The sequence below is a fragment of the Tenrec ecaudatus genome, chromosome 9, assembly GCF_050624435.1.
Source record: "Tenrec ecaudatus isolate mTenEca1 chromosome 9, mTenEca1.hap1, whole genome shotgun sequence".
NCBI classification, from domain to species: Eukaryota; Metazoa; Chordata; class Mammalia; order Afrosoricida; family Tenrecidae; genus Tenrec; species Tenrec ecaudatus.
Genome location: NC_134538.1, coordinates 51,615,504 through 51,639,381, shown reverse-complemented (window position 1 = coordinate 51,639,381; position 23,878 = coordinate 51,615,504). Strand labels below are relative to the sequence as shown.

The 23,878-nt window shown below is 46.9% G+C and overlaps 1 protein-coding gene across 2 annotated transcripts in view; it reads left to right on the top strand.

The window, feature by feature from the left end:
* ARNT2 (aryl hydrocarbon receptor nuclear translocator 2) overlaps positions 1-23,878 on the top strand; it is a 227,260-nt gene that overhangs the window by 128,696 nt on the left and 74,686 nt on the right. The window lies entirely within an intron of this gene.

The window sequence follows — 23,878 nt, the reverse complement described above, 5'->3', positions numbered from 1 at the left end:
TAGAAGGAAGCAGTCTCACTCTTTCAGGGCAGTTAGAACATGCCTGCTGTTTGAAACAAAGATTTCTGAATAGAGCTAATTCTATAACAGTAATTGGAGCCCTAACAAGCAATTTCTATATTCTGTCACTCAGAGCACTCTATAAAGAAAAAGTGCCAATTTGCAACGGTACTTGCGGCCACGGCTGAGTACACTGGGATCTGTTACCAGTTAAATCCAGTGGAGTGGTTACTTCATTCCCGAGTTCCGTGAAACATTTTAAATGGGCTGAAAAATCTGTTTGACTAACTTATACCTGCTTGTCAGAAACTTAGCACTAAGGATGTTTCGTAGAATAATATGCACACTATTTTATACATGAAAGTGTACTATGCTTACTAGAGTCGAATGGGAAGTGATACGTTCTGGATATCTAGCCACCAGGTATGAAACCTGGGGCAAAAATATAAGATGGCTGCCAAAACGAAATGCTTTATATATTGGAATCCTGCCCGCCCTCCGCACTGCCACTCCAGAATACAGAAGTGCTGAGTGCAATGTAACAGCAAGTAGGTACCCTCTGTAGCTTAGCCTGCAAAACAACCCACGGGGCTCCGAGTTGCCAGCCACGAGAGGCTGCATAGCTGCAAAGGTAGGTGCACCCACACACTGATGTCCGCTCAGCCCAGGAGGTGGTCAGGCCCAAGTACAAATCCTAATGGCTTGGGGATTTTGTTCTCACCTCCGTACAGTACAGAAAAGGGAACTTTGGGGCTGAAGCATGGTAATGGGGAGGAGGGTGGGGACTGTGCTCTGTTTAAAGTGAAGGCTGTGTGAGGAAGCCTCTGTGAGGGGAAGCTGAAGATGTGTACTCGTGGGTCCAGGGCAAAGAATAAGAATGCTGTGTCCACTCAGAGCTCTGGGTGGGAATAACATCTTTGAGATAGAACTCCAGATCTGCTCAGCGTATCGGTTAGAGGCTGCATGGAAACAGGGTACATCAAGAAGGATTCAAAGCCAGGACAGCTAGGCAATCTTGGCTCCTGGCCCAGTGAGACCCTCCGGAAAACTTAGCAAAAATAAATAAAAAATACACTATTAACAACTGTTCTACATCCCAAAGTGTGTGTGTGTGTGTGTGTGTGCGTGCGTGTGTGTGTGCATGTGCATGTGTGTGTATGAGAGAGAGGTGTATGGAGATCCAAAAATTACACTTTTTTTTCCCCCACTCACTGCCATCAAGTCAATTCTGGCTCAGAGTGACCCTATAGGACAGGGTAGAACTGCTCTCTGAAATTTCTGAGACTCTAAATCTTTACGGGAGTAGAAAGCCTATTCTGGTGGTTTCGAACTCCTGAACTTTTGGTTAGCAGCCCAATGCTGCACTTTGATGTCTATCTTTCCTTTTAGAATGATCTCCTGGGGGATATGAGCCAGTCAGGGTGAAGAATAGCAATAATGAAACATACAACTTTCCTCTAGTTCCTAAATGCTTCCTCCCCCCACTATCATGATCCCAATTCTACCTTACAAATCTGGCTAGACCAGAGGATGTACACTGGTACAGATAAGAACTGGAAACACAGGGAATCCAGGACAGATTATCCCTTCAGGTCCAGTGGTGAGAGTGGCCATATCTGGAGGGTGGAGGGAGGGTGGGGTAGAGAGGGCCAACCAATTACAAGGATCTACATATAACCCCCTTTCTGGGGGACAGACAACAGAAAAGTGGGTGAAGAGAGATATCGGACGGTGCAAGATATGCCAAAATAATAATTTATAAATTATCAAGAGTTTAAGGGTTGGGGTGAGTGGGGTGGGAGGGGGAAAATGAGGAGCTGATGCCAGGGGGTTATGTGGAGAGGAAATGTTTTGAGAATGTACAAATGTGCTTTATACAATTGATGTATGTATGGATTGTGATAAGAGTTGTACGAGTCTCAATAAAATTATTTTAAAAAATAATTTTATTGGGGACTTGTACAATTCTTATCACTATCCATCCATCCATCCATCCATCCATCCATCCATTGTGTCAAGTGCATATGTACATTTGTTGCCATCATCATTCTCAAAACATTTGCCTTCCACTTGAGCCCTTAATATCAGCTGCTCGTTTTCCCCCTCCCTCCCCACTCCCCCACCTCATGAACCCTTCATCATTCATAAATTGTTATTATTTTGTCATATGTTACACTGTCCTACGTCTCCCCCTGCCCTCTTGTCTGCTGTCCATCCCCCAGGGAGGAGGCTATATGTAGATTCTTATAATCAGTTCCCCCTTTCTATCCCACGTTCCCTCTACCCTCCAGGCATTGCCACTCTCACCACTGGTCCTGAAGAAATCATCTGTCCTGGAATCCCTGCGTTTGTTTCCAGTTGCTATCTGTACCAATTTACATCCTCTGGTCTAGCCAGATTTGTAGGGTAGAATTGGAATCATGATAGTGGGGGGAAGGAAGTATTTAAGAACTAGAGGAAAGTTATATGTTTCTTCGTTGCTACCCTGCACCCTGACTGGCTCATCACCCCACAACCCTTCAGTAAGGGGGTGTCCAGTTGGCTGCCGATGGGCTTTGAATCTCCACTCTGCACTCACCCATTACTGATGGGCTTTGAGTCTCCACTCTGTACTCACACATTTACAATGATATCATTTTTTATTCCTTGATACTTAATACCTGGTCCCTTCGACAGCTTGTGGTCACACAGGCTGGTGTGTTTCTTTCATGTGGGCTTTGTTGCTTCTGAACTAGATGGCCACTTGTTTATCTTCGAGCCTCCAAGATCCCAGATGCTATATCTTTTGATAGCTGGGAACCATCAGCTTTCTTCACCACATTTTCTTATGCACATGCTTGTCTTCATTGATAATATCAAGAAGGTTAGCACCCACTGATTTGATTTTTAGTTCTTTGATGTCTGATAACTGGTCCCTTCTACACCTTGTGGTCAGACAGGATGGTGTACTTTTTCCATGTGGGCTTTGATGCTTCTCAGCTAGATGACCACTTGTTTATCTTCAAGCCTTTAAGACTCCAGATGCTATATCTTTTGATAGCTGGGCACCATTAGCTTTCTTCACCACATTTACTTATGCACACGTTTGTCTTCATTGATGGCATTTGGAAGATGGGCACCCACTGATAGATTTTTAGTTCTCTGATGTCTGATAACTGGTTCCTTCTACACCCTGTGGTCAGACAGGCTGGTGTGCTTCTTCCATGTGGTCTTTTATTCTCAGTTAGATGGCTGCTTGTTTATCTTCAAGCCTTTAAGACCCCAGACACTATATCTTTTGATAGCCGGGCACCATCAGCTTTCTTCAACACATTTTCTTATACACACATTTTTCTTCAGCAATCGTGTCGGGAAGGTGTGCATCCTGGAATGCCAATTTAATAGAACAACATGTTCTTGCACTGAGTAAGTGCTTGAGTGGAGGCCATCTGCTGCCTTAATATTAATATTAAGCCTATAAATATATGCACGTAGATCTCTTTCCCCACAATCTTATATAAATATATTTACATGTGTACATTCAGTCTTTAGACTCCTGTACATACTCTTTGTCACCTAGTTCTTTCCTCTATTTCCTTACACTTTCTTCTTGTCCCACTATCATGCTCAGCCTTCATTTGGGTTTCAGTATTTTCTCTCGGTTACCTTGCCCTTGCTGAATCCCTACCAGGCCTCTCACACCCTCCTTGCTACTGATTTTGGATCACTTTTTGCTCCCTTGTCCCTGGGTTGGTCAACACCACCTCTTTAGCCCCTGCTCTCCCTCTCCTCACTCCTTGCCGGCACACTGCATTTGTCTGGCAATGGCTTTCTATCTGGTCCCTCTTTCCCTGTGGAGACACAAACAATACCCTCCCCTTGGGTGGGTCAGTGCCCTATTCCCCCATCACACATCTTTTTTTTCTCTTTCCCCTTTCCTCCCTCTACCCCCTTTTTAGATTTTTAAAAAAGAAAAAAAATTTTTTGGATTTCAAAAAGAAAGAAAGAATAAGCTCATTGATTATCTTGGCAAACACATCTTCTGTTCATACCAATTCATTCTCCTTCGTTCACGTTCTCTCTTCACCCTCTCTTCTTGCCACCCGCCCCCCTCAGGATTTAATCACACATACCTTAAACATACCTTAAACCTTCTGAATATGTCTCACAGATTTTGAAGAGCTGTTATATATTTTTTTCAGTCTTTTCTATTTATTTCTTATTTTTCATTTCCTGTTTTAATTTAGGTCATTTCTACTGAACTGTCTTCAAAGTCACCGATTCTTTCTTTGGTTTTTTCAAGTGTACTGATGAGTCCATCGAGGAAATTTCTATCCTTGTTACTGTATTTCTAAGTCAAGCATTTCCATTTGACTCATCTTTATCATTTCTGCTGACAGTCTCCATCTATGTGTGCACACCATCTAGCCTTTCCACGAGAGCTTTTAACATGTCAATCATCATTATTTCAAACTCCTAACAACTGTGCCTGTCTTTGAAACTAAGTCTATTGATTGATTTGTCTATTGTAAGTAGGTTATCATTCTTGCTTGTGTGTGTGTGTGTATGTGATAAGTGTAAGTAGGTTGTTACAGCTATTGATACCTATAACACCATGTGTAACCTTGGAAAGACTAAGGCAAATCAGACTGATGCCTAGAAATAGCAGTGCCTTTTCTTCTGCTGGGCCAAGAGTCTCAGGGCCAAGAGTCTCAGAGTCTCAGAGCCAAGAGTTCATCCAGTCAAGAGTTGAACAGATTTGGGTTTTGTTGCGGCTGCAGTTGTCCTAAGAGCACCACCAGCTTCGCCTTCCTCTAGCACAAGCCTTGACACTTTTGACATTTCAGGTGGATTAAATGTTTGTCAGGTCCTAGACTCGACTGACTAGTCTTCAGTAGCATCCCTCCTCACCACCAGTTGTGACAAGCAGAAACACCTCCAGCCTTGCCAACTGTTCCCTGCGGGGCACGATTTCTCCTGGCTGAGAACCACTGCTCCAGGGGTACCCTTTGGATGCTTAAGGTTGGGGGTTGGGCTGCTGTAGAGTTCCTTTCAGATTCCCCTCAGCTTTCGGCCTTCCTTGTTTACCTGTGTCTCCAGGTGTCTCTCCAACGCTGACCCAGTCACCGGCAGCACCGGTGGTGCTTGCTAGCCAGGCATTAGGTGCTCTGGTCCATCCTGGATCTGCAAAGGGCCCTGTGCCTGCATCGCAAACATGAGGTTTTCTCAGCGATCCTGTTCCTTCTCTCCTTGACATCTTCAATGAGTCTCCTGTGGGAAAGGGTGTTTTGCCTCACCCCTAGCCGTGATTTGGTTTGGGCCCAGAAAGTTCTCTGCCCCTCTTCCAGGGGTAGAGGGCTCTATCTGTTACCTTCCACCTATCCCAGTGGTTCTTCTCTTGTTCCTGGAAGTCAGTTCTCTCGTGGTTATAAATGAACAAAAATGAAAACCAGAAACGGATAAACAAAAACATTGTTAAGCTAAGAAGAGAAAAGGACTGTCTTAATGCGACAAGGTTGTGGATCAGAACCTATTGTGACAATCCTACCGACTGGTTAACTGTTAGACGCACTCCCTCCCTGTGTTAGTCTGGGCGCACTAGAGAAGCAAATCCCAGGAGACTCATATGTGTATGAGAAAGAGCTTTGTATACGAGAGCAATTGAATATTGAGAAAAGAACCCAGCCCAGTCCAGATCAAGTCCATAAGTCTGTTATTAGCCCATATGTCTCATACCAATTGATAAAGTACTCTTCAGACTCACAAAACACATGCAATGATGCTGAATGCAGGAAGATCACAGGCCAGTGGATGGGAAGTCTTGTGGATCCAGTGGTAGTGTAAGCATCTCAGCGCTGGCAGGGGTCTCCATGTGGATTCTCCAGCTCCCAGAGCTCTGGGTATATCAGTGTAGCTTCACGTAGCTTCTCGTCGGGAATGTCTCCAGGGAGTGAGCCTGTGTCCCCCTGCCAGCGAGCTATTTATCTCCTTATGAGGTCATCAAGCTGTGACCTGATTGACATGCTAAGCTCCACCCCTTCACTCGTAAGTCTCAAATTGACAACAGATATGTCACCAGCACAATCCCTAAGTGGAAATGGGTAATAAATGCTGTCTACGAGGGGGCTTCACAAAGTTATTGGAAAAACAAGCATCCTCTTTGTCCCACTTTTGTTCAGCATTGTACTGGCAAACCCCAGCCAGGCCAGTAAGAGAAAGGCCATCTCGGAAAGATCCTTGAGAGTTAACATGAGGGACATTTAACTGTGATTCGCATGTGATGTATATTTTAAAAGTCCAAGAGAGTCTATAAACAAATGGAAATAGTAAGAGTTTGATAATGCTGCTGAATATGAGAAAATACTACTGAAAAAAAATTAAGAGCATATACCTTTTTAAAGACATGAAAGATGATCTAAGAAAATGACTTGGTTTACCATATTCTTCTCTGAAAGAAGTTGTCCTACATTCTTTGGAAATGTCTCCTTATTTCAATCAAAATACCTTTTGAAATAAATCATTTTCCTCCCAGAACTTGACTAGTTGATCATGAGATTTATATTTAATGGTAACAAGCCAAGATTGCTCAAGATGAATTTGAAGAACAACAACAATCTGAAGAGGAGGGGGCTCACCTTACCCATTGCACACAAGCTGTTAGGTAATGAAACGAAAAGACTTAAAAACCAGGGGACCGAAGTAAGATCTCAGAACTTCACGTAGCCAACGCTAGACATTTTAAGTAATTCTGTGGGGAAAGGGCTTGGATCAAATCGGATTATTCTCTCTTACCATCCTCAAAGTCAAATTTGGGATTCATGAAATGCAAGCATTTCAGGTATGTGGAGAAATGGACAATAGCGCCCGTAGCATCACGGATAAGCACTCGACTGCCAAGGGGAAGGTGAGCTGTTGGAGCCCCCAGGCATTCCAGGCGTGGAAACATCTGGCAATCTGGTCTTGGAAGATGTCAGCCTAGAAACCCTATGGGACAGTGCTATTCTGATTTGGAATTGATTCAAGAATATACCACAGGGGGGAAAAATAGAGAACTGTATGTTTTAAAATAACAGGTAGGGAGAGATAGCTTAAGACATAAAGAGTACAGGTTCCATTTATTTAATGTTGCATTTCACCAAATCAAAATTGTGAATATCTGCATAATTAGAATACACCCATAAACTATAAATCACAAAGAGGAGACATTTCCAGTATCTTCTAAGGGCTTAGCATGGGTTTTCCCAAGATCTGTGGCCATTGAGTCAATTCCAACTCACGCTGACCCTCTGTAGGGTTTCCAAGACTAAATATTTATGGGAGAAAACGGCTTCTCCTTTCTCCCAAAGAGCAGCTGGTGGGCTTGAAGCCCTGACCTTGTAGTTAACAGTTCAACACTCATCTCACAGCAGCGCCAGAGCGCCTTAGCACGAGTTTAGAAGGATTTAAAGAACTTCTTCGGATCAATACGTTAAACCATAATCCAGTGGGTCGTAGGCAAAAGGTCGTCCAGAAAAGGAGCCCCATGTGATACTGTGCTCAGCTTCACGATTACTTAAATTCACACTAACTGAAATGAAACACTATTTCATTTTTACCATCTTGGCCAAAATCATTAAAAATCAGACTGGGGTTATGGAGAAGTACAAGTTCTCATCCAGTGTTGGTGAGATCCAGAGACCCCTGCTGACATTTTGGGGTAAGTAGTACTGATGTAGCAATTCCATGTCTAGGTTTATACCTGCAAAGGAAACTCACACCAACGTGCAGAGGGATCTCCATGAATACAAGCCAGGTGATCTTCAGTGCCAAGGAGTTTCCAGAAGCTGATGGTTGACCCACATGCAATTCAGTCAGCCTGTGGGGTTCCTAATCAATGGCCCCTGCACCCCAGAGTATCAAGAGAGTCTTCCTGAGGATGCCGCTCTGGGGAGCTTCATTCCATACTGATCATCTCATTCTTCCTGATGCTGTCTTTATTTGAATTAGTCAGTCATCTGCATAACTCCAGACACTTTGCTCTGGTCAGCTTGGGCTCTGCAGTGGTCAGCAGCACTTTGAGGGCTTGCCTGTTAGAAAGGGCGTTGCCATCATCACAGTAAGACAAACCCTCAGCCTCCTGGAGGTAGTCAGAGGGAGGAGGCCACGCCCCAGGAACATGCAGGCGGCTCTAGCCTGAGCATCCGTAAAGATGGAGCCAGGGCAATGTTTTGTCCAGTCATATGTCACTTTTTTGTTTTGCTTTTATAGTGTCTTGCACCTGTTTGAAAATGTCCCTCCAACTTACAAAATCCAAAGTTTGGGATTCATGAAGCTTTTTGTGTCTCACTCTTCCCACCACTCTTATCGTCAAACAAGCAAGCTTTTGCTCCGTTTAGCTTTTTTAAAAAATAAAAATGGGAATAGGATTTCTCATGTCTGCTACACTCTGAAGTCCTTGAAGGTGGACACTGGTCTTACTGTTCTCCAGGTCGAGACTTGAGACCATATGTTGTTTTGTGTCCCATGAGTGTTAGCGTGTACAGGATTATGGGGCAGTAAGTCTTCATTGGCTGTGCTTGTAACTCTGCCACGCGAGAAATGGTTGAAACAGCCGGGGGTGTTTATCTTGGAGAAAGTGAGACATGATTTGGTCTTCAAGTATTTGAGGGGGAGTCACATGAAGGAGGAATTAAACCTACTTGGATAGTTCTGGAAGGCACAATGCGGACCACAGGGAGAACGTTACCAGAAGGCATATATGTATTCAAGTGAGAGAGGAGGACAAAGGGTATGAACAGAATATTTACAGTATATAGAAACACGTGTACACACATGCATGTGTGTGTATTCGTGTGTGTTTACACTCAGCTTATGGGGGAAAGTTGAGCCTTACTAATTAGGAAAACCATTTGAAATGAGAACAGTTTGATACCATTTTTATTACCTCCAAAATGATGAATAATTAAAAAGACAAAATCCCCAGGATGGCTAAGGTTCAGAAACATGTACGCGTGTGTACACTTGACCCCAGAACAGCAAAGGCTCTATAGGCCTTGACCTTCCTCCAGTTAAAAATCCACATGTCATCTTTGACTCTGCAAACTGAACTACAGATAACCTGCTGTTGAATGGATGCCTTACTGAGGACACAGCAGCCAGTGAAACCCGTTGCAGGCTGTATATGGACGGTAGACTATGAATAATGCACTGCCCCATATAAAACACTCTTTCCCAAAAAGGACTTTGCTCCTGCTAGCACAGCTGCAGCAACAGCTTCAGAGTCCCTGCAGTTTTCTTTTTGCAATGGTCCTTAAGCTGGCTTCATTTATCCTGAACCCAAAGGCAACAGAACCTGCAGACCACAGTCTACATAGCAAAGAATGAAACCTTGTCTTAAACGTCAGGACTTGTCTCTGCTTCTTGGGAGCACTTCCAGCATCACTAGTGGCGCCTCATGGGGATCCCGTGGGGCTATTCGAAGTTTACAGTCTTGCACTAAGCACGTGATGAAAAACACACGGGAGCTGCCACGTGCAATGCATCCCAGAGCTGAACTGCTCACGTGGAGATGATTAGCAGCTCCTGGTGTTTTGAACAAAGTGCACCTCCAAGCAGACCTTCTTAAGTTCAAATCGTGTGAGTCAAAGGTCAGCTGTATGGCTGGTGGGAATATACTTAATGCAGACCTTCTGAAGAATAGCTTGGCCCTGTGTACTCAACTCTGCCTCCTTAAGATACAATCATTGCACTTCAAGGAGTGTGTCCAAAGGCATTAGCTATATGTACGTGTCGTATACCTGAGCATTATAATAACTGATACTTTCAAATTAATATAAATTTCAACCATGGAGAATCATTTAGCAATAGCTTGAAACATCTATCTGCTAGAACGCCAGGCAAGCGATGTGTTAGACAGGGTTCTCTAGAGAAACAAAGCCAGGACACTAGTAACTGCATATAGATTTATATAGCTAGGAGACATGAGAAATAGACAGTTAATCTATAAAGCAGTACAAATGGCTCAGTGCAACTCACTCCCATGAGACAGCTAGTACACCGAAGACCTTCAAGTCTTGAGGGCCTCCAGGTAGTCCTCTGCAGAGCAATTCAGGCTGTCCGGCCACAGGCAGCAAACAGCAAGCAGCTCACCAACAGTCAGCCAGATGACAGGGTCCGACACGCCCCAGCTCAAGAGATATATTTTCCAGTAGTGTGGTGAAGCAAGTCTTGAAGGAACCTCAAGTTACAGCAACACAGTCCATGGGTAGGTGTCCCACAGGTAGTGTAGCTTGTGAATGGAGGCACAGAACTAGCAAGGCAGCCGCACACTGGTCCGATCATCAAAGAGCAAGAGAGAGAAAGGCCAGGCTCACCAAGTCATTAATCTCTCTGCCCTTCAACCGATCTCACATGTGTTCATTGGCCATGTTGGCACATTAAGCCTACCTATCACAAGCATTAAACAGGCACACTTTCAAAAGATATTTACAAGTGAGACAGAGTACTAAAAAGTGTTTGGAAAAATAGTAGCTTATAAAGCATGCATATTGTGATCCCAATTTTATTGTTAAGTTATTCATTACTAACACATGTTCAACCACTGAGAAATTTCACATACAACACCAATCATTGTTTTGTCTGTGTGATCGATTGTTGATCCTTTTCCTTCTCTGTTCATTTTCACATTTTCCAAATTTCACATGACTTTAATAATCGGGGGAAATGACCTTCATGAAATCAGTGAATTTTCCAAAGATGCCCTCTTGATTAAAGCAGCGGTAACTTTTTTTTGTTTTAGCATGTATTTGGTTGTGTTTTCACAATGATTGAGCTTCTGAATAGCGGCCCTGCTTCCTGACATGACAGCGGTCGGTCCCTCCTGGCTACAGCATACGTAGCTGAAGATGCTTGCCCTGTGCCACTTAGTCCTCTGCTTCTTGATAGACGGACACATCCTCAGCATAGTTAGTACTGTTTTGTATATTCTGCTTATATTTCAGTCTGCCTCATTAGCCAGTCAACCCCAACCAAACCACCGCTTTCTAGTTGATTCTGACTCATAGCGTTTCTGAGACTATACGTCTTTATGGGAGCCCACACCTCATTTTTCGATATCAGACTGGCTGGTGGGATTGAACTGCCAGCCTTGGGATTATAGCCCGATGTCTAACCTACAGTGCTGCCAGGAATCCTTCGGAGCCTTTGTGCTTTGTTGATCTGCTCAGTCCAGTGCTTAACTCAGGCCTGGGACCATCGTGTGTACTTAGTGAGGGTTAGATGGGTGGGTGGATGGATGATGAAGGAAAACGCTCTGGCCGAGGCAAAGGAAGTGCATGACCTAGGAAGATAGGCATGTGAAAGAATTTCTAGCCAGAATTCCCTAAAGAGAATCAATTTTCCCAGAAATGGTTTGAGATGGTAGAGACAGTCATCTGGCCTAGATGAGGTGACTGAGATGAAGTCGCTGGCACTCTCGGGCTTTTATAAGATCACGGAAATGGAGCAGTCACCCCGTGAATGATCGGGTGATGCCTTGTAAATGTCCACAAGGAATGCTGCCCTTGCTTGTGAACCGGAGCACCTCGATGATAAACAAAGCCTTGATGAGGACGTAGGAAGATTCGGAGGGCTGACTTTGAAAACACCTGAGGGTGAGCAGAAGCGAGTGTAGTTGGTGGAACGCACCAGGCCTGTGTGAGTTGACGTTTCCAGCAGCCCAGCAGGGCTTCCCTGAGACAGGGAGTTGTATCATCGTACTTCCCTGCCTCCAAGTAAAACGTCAGTCACTAAGTGGGTTCTGAGATCTCCCAGAAGCCCTTGCTGGTTCACAGTGCTCTTTCCGATTAGCCATATTTTCCTCAGCCTCACAGGGCTTTATATTATGTAAGTCTGGGCGTACCTGGGCGGTATTCTCAAGTTTCATGGGAGAAACCAAACTGAATTCCCTGCCAATGCAGCTCATGTACGTCCACCACCTCTCTGTCAGGGGAGCATGTGTGTTGCTGTGAGTCTAAACTTCCGGGGAGCTTCCAGACTAAGAAGGACGAGGACGAGAGTCCTGGCAGTACAGATGCACTTCCAAAAACCCGCCAGGGAATCCCCGCTGGACCTTCACGGCAGTCTGATCTACAACCGACTGTGCAGTGGACACCGAGTGGGCCGTGTTTTGTTCCGTTGTGCCTGGTGTCGCCATGGGTCAAGGGCCAACCGGCTGGCAACTAAGAATATTTGGGAGTGTGCCTGGAAACAGAAAAGCAGGGTCCCCGAGGAAATCAGTGAGTGCCTGCATCTGATCCTTCCGTAGTTGAGTCTGGCGGGAATCACCCAGGTGAGGTGTGTCCACAGTCCAGAACAAACTCCGCAAAGTCTGAAGATGTTTAGTTGCCCTCCCACCCCACTGTCACCTTGCGTTTCACAGATGAGCAGGCAGCGTCGGGCTGCAAACCATTCCTGTAATTAAGACCTCCTTTTCCAGTAACCGTCACCCAATCCTCATGGTTCATCGCACAACAATCCGTGGAAAATGTCTAGTCAACAGGCAGTGTGTCCACACTGGAGAGCCAAGGTCTGGCCCAGGGGACGGGGCACTTGCCTATGAGCTGACCTCACACCAGGACCATCCAGGTCAGGAGGAGGGAGGCTCAGTGCCGCCATCCCTGTGTGCTTCCTCATTTGTGGGGCTGACACTTTACTCTGCTGCGAGACTGTCAGAAACCCGTGGCCACCACATGCCAGAGGCCTGAGGTTATTTTGGGGTTTTGGCTGGAATCCACGGTGTTCAGGCCAGACCCATCACTTCAGCAGCTAACTCAGCTCTGCCGTGAGTTCATCTACAATCGCCTTGCTGTTTGCTTGTTGAACATCATGTTGTGTTAGTCTGGGTAGACTGAAGAAACAAAGCCATGGACACTCATGTGTACAAGAAAAAGATTTATATACAAGAGCAATTGAACATTGAGAAAACATCCCAGCCCAGTCCAGATCAAGTCCATAAGTCCGATATTAGCCCATATGTCTGATATCAATCTATAAAGTCCTCTTCAGACTCATGAAACACATGCAATGATGCCGAATGCAGAAGCTCACAGGCCAGTGGTTAGAAAGTCTTTGGATCCAGTGTCACTGGAAACATCTCAGTGCTGGCAGGGGTCTCTCTGTGGCTTCTCCGGCTTCTGAGGTCTGGTTGCGTCCATGTGGCTTGTCTTCTGCAATGTCTGCCAGGGAGTAACAGAGAGAGAGAGAGAGGTGTCTTTCTCCTCTAAGGAGCAAGTGCTAGATTTCCCAGAATTCTCAGGAGAAGGCCATGCCCACAGAAGTCTCATTGGCTAGCTGCAGATTGACCGCCTAGACTCCACCCCTACACAGATTAGGTGACTACCACATGCGTTTTGTTTTTCCTTTGCTTTGAATGTCTCCAGAAGCTGCCTTATCTGTAGGAAGGCCACTTGAGTCCCGTTCGTCCTGGCCTGCAGCCGTGCGCCCTTGCCCACTGTGACGTCCACGTATTGGGGTCTCAGACCCCTGCTCAGGATCTCACCAGACAGCAAAGCCATGAGGACGGTAGTTGGCAGATATCTTTATGATCTAGTGACAGAAAGACGTGTTGTACTGGGAATGGAAGTGGAGCGAATTTCTTTCCTGGAGGTTTAAGTTGTTAGAAGTTGAAAGTTGGGGCACCAGCTCTAGGGAAAGGTGCCCTCTGGCTGATGGGGGCCACCCCTCGTCTCAGCTTCTCTGATGTGATTTTCAGTCTTCTCTGGCCATCTCCTCATAGCATCATCTTGCTCCCCCCCGAACCCCCAATTTTTGCTTGCTTGCTTCTGTGCCTGATTTGTGCCTCTGACATCTCTGAAGTCATTGTCTTAAGACAAAGCCGGTGGTGATGTGGACTCATGAGCATAGCAAAGTGTGATCGTTACAATTCCAGGACACAATTCAGTTCGTAGCAAGCCCGGGGTTCCAGCCCCCTTGTGCTCAAACGAAGCCACACTCTCGGCCATCGATCGAGTCTAAGCTGACTCAAGGCAACCCCGTAGGATAGGGTAGAACCGCCCTGTGAGTGTCTGAGTCTGTCACTCATGACATCACCCTTTCCATTCCTTCAGCCAACATTTTCTGAGATGCTACCACAGGCCCAGCACCTTGTTAGGCCCTAGGGCAGCGGTTCTCAACCTGTGGGTCGAGACCCCTTTGGGGGTTGAACCAACCTTTCATGGGGGTCACCTGAGATCATGAGAAAACATGTAAATATTTCACAATATATAATTACATATTGTTTTTGTGATTAATCACTATTCTTTAATTATGTTCAATTTGGAACAACCAAAATATATCCTGCATATCAGATATTTACATTATGATTCATAACAGTAGCAAAATTACAGTGATGAACTAGCAACGGAAATAATTTGATGATTGGGGTCACCACAATATGAGGAACTGTATGAAAGGGTCGTGACATTAGGAAGGTTGAGAACCACTGCCCTAGGGATTCCGAGGTGAGCCTAACATGATTCTTGCCGGTAAGGAGCCCACAGCGTGGAGGCAGGGAAGTGCAGGTATGCAGGTCGCTTCAGAGCTGTGGGTCAGGGGTCATTCATAACAGGCATGCCCGTACCGGTACCGGGAAGCACGTAGCAAGGAGATACCACCTGCTGGGTGACAAGATTGGCTTCTCCCTCCTGCATGCTTTGGCGAAGGCTTATATTCGAGCTGAAATATAAAGGAGAAGTAGGAATTTGTTGGTTTAAAAAGAAAAAACGTGTTTCAGGCACAGAAAAGAGTGTGGGTCCGGGAGGTGTCACAATCGAGGTTTTCATTTTCATTCTCAAGTGCTTGCAACACCAGGAGCTGTGAACAGCCCTTGATGTGAGTCATGAATCCTCCCAATAGCCTCACACAATGCAGCTCCGTCTTACAGATGAGACACCTGAAGCTGCTGCTGCTGCTGCTGCTGGTGCACTGTCATGCCTTCCAACTCAAAGTGACCGTTTGCTCAACAATGCAACCCGGCCTCGCCCTGCCTCGTCCTCACAGCCGGCCGTTGTCCTGTGGGAGCCCATTGCTGCAACCGCTGTGTCCATCCAGCTCTCTGAGGAGATTCTTCCTTTTTTCAGCTGCCCAGCTGTTTTACCACACACGATGTTCATTTCCAAGGACCAGTCCTGATAACACAGCCAAAGTACATGAAACCAAGTCTCACCATCCATGCGTCTAAAGAACACTCTGGCTGCACTTCTCCCAAGGCAGATTTGTTTGTTAGAGTTTAGAATCGCTAAGTCATCTGCCCAGTTCACGGCTAGCACATAGTAGAGTGGATTTGCACAATCAGGCCTCCCTGACGCTCTGTCAGGGCTGCTAGGTGAGGAGCCAGTTCTAATTCATGATGGCTGGAGGGAGACCCAAGGCTGGAAGCCTGCATCCTTCCCTACAGGCAATGGAGCCCTGGGGGGTGCGGACCCTTCATGTGCTCAGCTGCCACCTGGAAGGTCTGACATTCATTGGGGTCCACCTAGAGCAGCAGTTCTCAACCCGTGGGCTGCAACCCCTTTGGGGGTCAGATGACCCACTCACAGGGGTCATCCAAGACCATCGAAGACACATATTTCTGATGGTCTTAGGAACCGAGACACCACTCCTCTATCCACATGAGTATCTGTCGTGAAGACTGTTGCCCATGCTACACCATGCTTCAAGACAAAATTTCATTTCTTTTCATTAGAAATAAATATTTCACAATAGATAATGACATATTGTTTTTGTGATTCATCACAATGTTTTAGTTCAATGTGTAACAATGAAAATACATCCTGCCTATCAGATATTTACATGACGATTCATAACAGTAGCAAAATGGCAGTGATGAAGTAGTAATGAAATAATTTTATGGTTGGGGGTCACCATCACATAAAGGACTGTATGAGAGGGTCGGGCATCAGGAAGGCTGAGCACCACTGCCCTAGAGACACCGCAGAGGAAAAGCCTGTCAATCTCCTGCGTGAAGCAGGCACTGCAGAACACTTGGAATGCAGTTTCACTCTGACACACCCAGGTCGCCGTGAGTCTGAGTCTGAGTTAACTCAATGGCAGCTGATTCTACAGCCTGGAGAGTGCTTGAAAGTCACTACAGGTCTTTAAGGACCATTTTAGAAGGTGCATTGAGGTGGGAGGAGGGTCAGGAGTTGGCTGAGAGGCAAAGGAGTCAGGAAGGACTAATGGTTTTGCAAAAGCCAGTGGAGAGACTGTGAGGCTGGAATGAGAGCCGGCAGGACAGATGCAGAGGAGTGTGGAGGAGGGGCCACTGGGAGGTGGCCTGGCTGGCTGACCTGGAGCACGGGCTGCAGCGAGTGAGTGATGCTGGGATTCAGATGCAGGCGTCTGACCCCAAGTCAGCCTGCTTACGTGGTGTACTCAATGGCCTCCCCTCACCCCTGGCAAGAGCCAAAACCAAACCCACTGCCCAAACTCATCTTTCTCTTGAGCTTCAGTTGGTGGGCTTGAACCACCAACCTTGTGGTTTGCAACCCAGTGTGTCACCCCCCACACACCACCAGGGCTCTTTGATCCATACTGTTCATGCTGGAGGGACTCGTAGATCCAGCAATCAAACTGCGACCTTCTCATAGCTATTTATACTGCCTGTCTTCACGCACTTGCGAAGAGCTGATACCAAGGGCTCGAGTAGAAACCAAATGTTTTGGGAATGATGATGGCAACAAATGTACAAACGTGCTTGACACAATGGATGGATGGATGGATGGATGGATTGTGATCGGAGTGCTATGACCTCCCAATAAAATGATAGTTTTTAAAAAACTGGAAACACAGGGAATCCAGAACAGATAAACCCCTCAGGACCAATAATGAGAGTAGCAATACCAGGAGGGTCAGGGGAAGGTGGGGGATAATGGGGGAATCAATCACAAGGATCTACATATAACCTCCTCCCTGGGGACTGGACAACAGAAAAGTGGGTGAAGGAGACATCGGACAGTGTAAGACATGAAAATTTTTTTATAAATTATCAAGGGTTCATGAGGGAGGTTGGGGGAGGGAGGGGAAAAATGAGGAGCTGACACAAGTAGAAAAAAAAGTTTTGAGAATGATAAGGGCAACAAATGCCCAAATGTGCTTGACACAATGGATGGATTTAGGGATTTTGATAAGAGTTGTATGAGCCCTGAATATAATGATTAAAAAGAAAGAAACACATTTGCCATTCCCCGTCATTCAATGACTATGGTGTCGACAGCTACTCCATCGGCCCCGCTGGTTCCCTAGCTTTCTCTGCCCCACCCCATTTATAAAAATTTTTCTATACCAGACGTTCCTCATAAGTTTATTTCATTGCTCAGTACCAAGGCGAATCTGTTTTTATGAAAAGGGGCGAGCTGCGTTTTATGGGCCCTTGCGCGGCAGAGACGACCTTCCTGTTACCCAAATACCACTGCGTGCCCGGCTTGAGTCAGCGTCCTCCTCGGGGTTCTGGGAATCTTGCCGCCCATCATCTTCAGAGGATACTGCTCTGGAGGAGACCGAGACCAGCTTTCATTTCTCTTTTCGGGGAAGCTTGTTTTCCTTTGTTCCACTATGGCGCTAGTGGGTTATATTTTCTTTATCCCTGGAATTTAAGCTTCCCCTCAGAGATGTCTAGCCTCCGTCTGTTTTCATTCATTGTAATTGGTGCTGAGTGGGCCCACTGAGCCTGCCGACTCAAGGCTTGCTTTGGCAATGGAAAAAAAACATCTACTCTGTTTTCCAAGCTGAAGCAACGTCTCAGCCTCTGTGCTTATTCCTGGATATTCCATATTGATTTCCTGGATCGGCTGTCCCTGCCATTTAGATTTGTGCTCATCCTGTTAATTGCCTTGGAATTTTCTTCTAAAAGCTTGGGACATTTTCCACTCAACAGCATCAGTTTATGGCTCCCATTTAAGTTTTTGTTCAACCGGCCAGTATGTGTTTCTCATCTGAACTCAGTCCTCGCCCGAGTCAAGGTGGTGCCATTTTCAGGGGCCCACGGCCTGGTCTTCCAAACCGCCTGGCACGCGTGTGGAAGCTGGGCAAGGGAGAGGGAAGACCGAAGAAGAGATGGTGCGGTCAAATGGCGGGGTGGGCTGAGAATGCCGATGCTGTGCCACAGGCTGCCATGGGAACGAGCAACCCGTCCCAGAACAAAGACCACCGGGAGACCCCTTGGAAGCAGGGAAGGCAAGACTCCAGCTGGCTTCCTGGGGACGCCACCCCCTCGGGGAAATGTTCTCGTCAGCAGAGGACATCACGGTCAGGAAAGAAGAGGGCCCATGAGAACAAAGCCCTCCGTGAGACAAGGTGGATGAGCCAACGATAAACTTGAACGTAGCCACCGTCATGAAGGTGGCGCGGGACCATGCCGATTCATAGTGACCCCATAGGACAAGATAGAACGGCCCCTGTGAGTTTACAAGACTGTGACTCTCGATGAGAATAGCAAGCCCCGTCTTTCCTCTGAGAAGCAGCTGGTCATTTCGAGCTCCTGACTTTGCGGTTAGCAGCCCAATGCATAACCACGTCACCACCAGGGCTCCTGGGCCTGACACATCCCTCTCTCTGTTTCAGGCTCTGACGATTTCCATGGCGCCGGGGAAGGGCTAAGTCATTGCCCCGCTGGCCTTAGTGCTCTCATCTGGCATTGAACCCAAATACCAGGTGTACTTTAAAACGTTGCTTCGTCAAGTAGAGAAGTCACACACAGGGATCCTGAGATGTAAACTATCTGTACTTTAGCATCTCCCCAAAGTGATTTCAACAACACACATCCACAAAGATGTCGCATGAAAAGAGGTGCTCCCATGGTCAACACATGGGGGAAACGTTGCAAACTGTACCCCACCCCACCCCTTTTAGCCACACTCAAGTTGGATATTAAATTCTCAGAGAATTCCACAGCGTTGAAGCCTTTTTATCTTTGTCTAAAAGAACGCCTCTCCCCCTAAAACGTATTCCCTTTCTTCCCCCAGAATGCTTTGCAGGCATGCTGTGAACTGACCAAGTGCCCTCCCTGAGTTGCTCACCGCAAAAGTTGACCCCTCTCTTTACCCCACCCCCACCCCATGATTTCTGCAAAGTACAAGCATGTCCTAATTCACATGTAACAAAAGCAGGCCCCTGGGACAAGACACGCCCCACCCAGGGTCACTGAACAAGAGCCCAACTTTCCGTGAGTGTTTGCGCGGGGCTCATTGCAATTCTTGGTGAGCAATGAAGAAGCGTTTCTGGGCACTGTGGGGTTCCATCCCAACAGCAGTTTCCAGTTACATTTCTGTTTGTCAGTTGTTTATATTACTCAGGGCTTAGTTAGGCCTGGTACGAGTGAACATTGTTTCCAAAGAAAAGGTAATTTAATGTAGAGCAAGATGAGCTTTAGAAACTACTTCGGGAATCATTAAAATCCATTAAAATAGCTGGAAATATCTCCTTCCTATTAAAAAGCACTTTGATAAGTGTTGAAATCCCTGCCAGGAAGCTCTCCCTCCTGGCACATTCCTGCGAGCCCTGGAGGCCAGCCGTGGCTGCCTGCCCCTCCTCAAAGCAGTGTTTGGGGTTTGTTTTGGGGTTTTTTGTATTTTCTTTTTTTTAAATGGAATACTTTTATTGGGGGCTCTTGCATCTCTTATCACAATCCATACATTCATCTAGTATTTGGCACAGATGATTGTTTTTCTCTGCTATAAAGCTAACCACATGGCATTGTAGGCTCTGGCTCTCATTTGTTTCCCCACCGGCTGGGAGTTTCGAGAGAGAATGGAGGTCTCCTTCGCTGCTCGGCTCCTGATCTGTAGCACAGTGGGGTCTTCAGCCCTCTTGTTCTCATTGCTAGTTGCCCCTGAACGGATTCCGACTCAAAGCGACCCACTCGTTGTAGAATGGAAGTGCTCCGTGGGGTCTTCTCGGGTATCTGTACAGAAACACATCACCAGCACCTTTCTTTCATAAGGACATAGAGTGGCTTCAACCTGCCGGCTGTGACGAGGTGCTCAGAAACCTGACTCATCTCCAGGCAGAGAGTTGCCCTGTTGTTTGGACCCACAGAAGGTCAGAGCCAAAGAGACTGCTGGGATAATGTGGGGCTAGCTTCTGCTGTCTCACAGAGGGAGAGCCCAGGATCTCGCAAGGTTCTGCGTCACAGCCAGCCCAGCACCCCATCTTCACAGCACACCCTGCCCAAACCCTGCACAGAAGCTGTCTGTGCCAGGCACAGCTCTGCCACCACCAGAAGCCAGCCTGGTGGTGCAACGACTCCACCTCTTGACTGACCAGTGCCAAGGACAACACTATCCACGTCAAGGTGAAAGCAAGAGCCAGAACACACGGTGATAAAACTACATGCTTGATGTATGATTCCTCATATTATTATTATTCCAATATCACAGATAAAACCGAGGTCTAGAGCAGCGGTTCTCAACCTGTGGGTTGCGACCCCTTTGGAGGTCGAATGACCCTTTCACAGGGGTCACCTGATTCATTATAGTAGCAAAATTACACTTGTGAAATTTGCAATGGAAATAATTTTATGGTTGGCGTCACCCCAACATGAGGAACTGTATGAAAGGGTCACAGCATTAGGAAGGTGGAGAACCACTGATCTAGAGACAACGAAGACTTGATAGTTACTAAGCGGTGGAGGCAGCGTCCCCATGGAGTCCAATGCCCAAGTCCATAGATGTCAGAGACCAGGATAACCAGTCACCTGGCCTCACAGAAACTTGCCTTCTGGACCTCATGCCAGCTCCAGACACAATGACTGCCCTTTCAAGGACCCTTCCTGAGAACAATTTTGCCAGGTTCCAAAAGTCCGGTGAGGGGCCAGAGCCAACTTGAGGAGAAAGTTCTTTTGCTTCAGTCTTTTCTCAGAGGTGCACACCTGTGTATCAGTTCTCCCCTCCCACTGCCAAGATTCTCCTAGGGTGAGCTGACCACCCACACAGGAGCTGAGATGTGCCTCCATGGGAGTGCCAGTGGACGTCAAAGTATCCCGCACATCATAGAAGCCTTTATTAAACAAAAATAATCAAAGTGGAAAGCCATGGCCCTCACTATGTCCCCTGTCCATCTCTAAACATGTTTGAAGGCTGTCTTTCCAACTTTGTGACCCTCCCCTGAAGGGCTCTGCCCCTTTAATTTACACAACCACAAAATGGCCATCTCGGCATCCTCACGGGGCTCCCGTTGGGTCCCTTTTCAGTGTTCTTTGAGTCATGGGAACAAAGAGAAGTCTGAAGGGACTAGGTCTGGGCTCTATGGTGGACAGAAAGGTTTTCCAATGAAATGCCCAGGACAGCCCATGCTACCCTTGAAGAATGAGCAGGGGCATGGCCAGGATGGGCAAAGCAATTTCCTTGGGACATTCTTCCTGGCCTGTTTCTCACCAATGCAGTTCTTCATCTTATTAAAATATCCACCTCTACCTGATATGATCGCTGAAGACGAATGGGTGCATAAGCAAATGTGGTGAAGAAAGCAGATGGTGCCCAGCTATCAAAAGAGAGTCTGGGGTCTTAAAGGCTTGAAGATAGACAAGCAGCCATCTAGCTCAGAAGCAATAAAGCCCACATGGAAGAAGCACACCAGCCTTTGCGATCACGAGGTGTTGAAGGAATCAGGTATCAGGTATCATCAGAACAAAAAAAATTATATCTTTGTGAACAAGGGGAAGAAGTATGGAGTGGAGCCCAAAGTTCATTTGTAGGCAACTGGACATCCCCTTACAGAAGAGTTGCAGGGAGGAGACATGCCAGTCAGGGTGCAACGTAGCAATGATGAATCATACAACTCTTCTCTAGTTCCTAAATGCTTTCTCCTCCCCCGCTATCATGATCCCAATTCCACCTTACAAATCTGGATAGACCAGAGGATGGACACTGGTACAGATAGGAACTGGAAACACAGGGAATCCAGGGTGGATGATCCCTTCAGTACCAGGGGTGAGAGTGGCCATACTGGGAGGGTAGAGGGAGAGTGGGTTGGAAAGGGGGAACAGATTACAAGGATCTACATGTGACCTCCTTCCTGTGGGGTGGACAACAGAAAAGTGGGTGAAGGGAGAGAGAGACATCAGATGGTGCCAAGATGTGACAAAATAATAATTTATAAATTATCAATGGTTCATGGCGGAGGGGGAGAGGGGAGGGAAGGGAAAAATGAGAAGCTAATGCCAGGAGCTTTAGTGGAGAGCAAATGTTTTGAGAATGATGAGAGCAATGAGTGTACAAATGTGCTTTACACAATTGATGTATGTATGGATTGTGATAAGAGTTGTATGAGCCCCTAATAAAATGATTAATATATGTGTGTGTTCAAGAAACCGATTAAGATGCTCCCTTTGGAGTTCCAGAAAAGAGTCGCTGTGACCTGTTTTTCTCTCTTTCTGAAATTGGGGATTGGGTGAAGGTTTACAGGACAAAGCAGTTCCAATCAGCCCTCTGTGCGTACCTGTTCCATCTCCTTGATGGCCATGCTTTCAATGTAACCGCATACATTCCATACAAGTCTTTTTGTCTTTTCTGTTTCCATCCCTCATTCTTTCTTCACCCTCCTGAACTCTGGCCTGAGGGAAATGCTAGCCAGGTGGTTGATTATCTTTAGCAGAGCACACCTCGCGATGGGTTTTATTCCCCTGATAGACTTGTCTGTTGTTTGTCTGAAAATTAAGCCTTGGAGGTGAGTTACCTGAAGGGTTACTAAGTCACCATAACCTTCTGAGCCGAACTCTCTGCCTGCAATTGGACGGGTCCAGCAGAGCCCCTAGGGAGCCACAGTTTCGATGGGACTTTTGATTGGAGGTCCTCCCATGAGACCAAGACAAGTGCGTTGCTGAGAAAATATGCCTGCGGCCACTGCTGACCCCACGGACGTGTAAGCCTAGGCCTCTGTGTGCTGGAGCCCTCGTGGCAGTACTTGTGTACCCCACTTTACAATAGTGCAGATGGTCCTCACATGGCTACCTAATGGGGAGCCTCGGGGCTTTCTGAGCAGGGACTCAAGTCAGGTCAATACTGTGCTTAGGAAAGATGAATGGCTGAGAAGGGTGGGAGGGGGTGATGGGAGGTCATGCGAGGTTCCTGGAGCAGGTTCTACCTCGGTTCTTGGCTTTGCATGCTGAAAGAATGCACGCTGAAGCACGTTTTGTAATCCAAGCGGGTTTTTATGGAGGACAGGACGAGTCCCAGGTTTTACAGCCTCAAAAGGGTACATGCTCGTTCTGGAAATCCTGCCAAGCCACGCAGAAGCTACCCTGGGGTTCACACCAAGCACCCACATGGTTGGAGCTGGGGAATCCCTAGGGACCAAGAGGCCAAGCACATGTGGGCCCCAAGTAGGCCTGGAGCTGGCCCGCAGCTGAGGGGACACACAGGTGCATTGGCGCTCTGCACACTAAAGGCCCTCTTTTCAGCATGCCCCTGGGTGAGGGCAGCGCAAAGGAGACTGGCGGTGGGCCAAGACGAGGTGCCAAGAGAGCGTGCAGGGCTGTGCTTCCTCCCTTTATTCTGCTCTGCCCCCTGGCTGGGGGAGACGTGGCTGAAGGTGACCTCATTGGCTGAATTTAGACCCACCTGTGTGATGGACCTAAGGTGGGTGTGCCCAAGGAATTGTTTTTACCTGGGCCTAGGGGGGTCCTAGTCTGTGCATGCTCAGTTTGGGTTTCCCATAGGTGTCCAATTGCTGCCTGATTTCTTTCCAACTCTTCTGTGTGAGCCTTTGCAGGCACTGGGAAGACAACCCTACTTGCCCCTCAATCTAGCTGCTGACCAGTCAGTCTACAATGCAGACTTGAAGACCGCTAGCAGGAGAACGGGGGAGCAGCCCTGAGGTGGGGGGTCCCTAGCATCCCTTGGAGGAGCTGCCTCTGGTGATAAGAGTGGTCACAGTTAGGAAAGGGCCA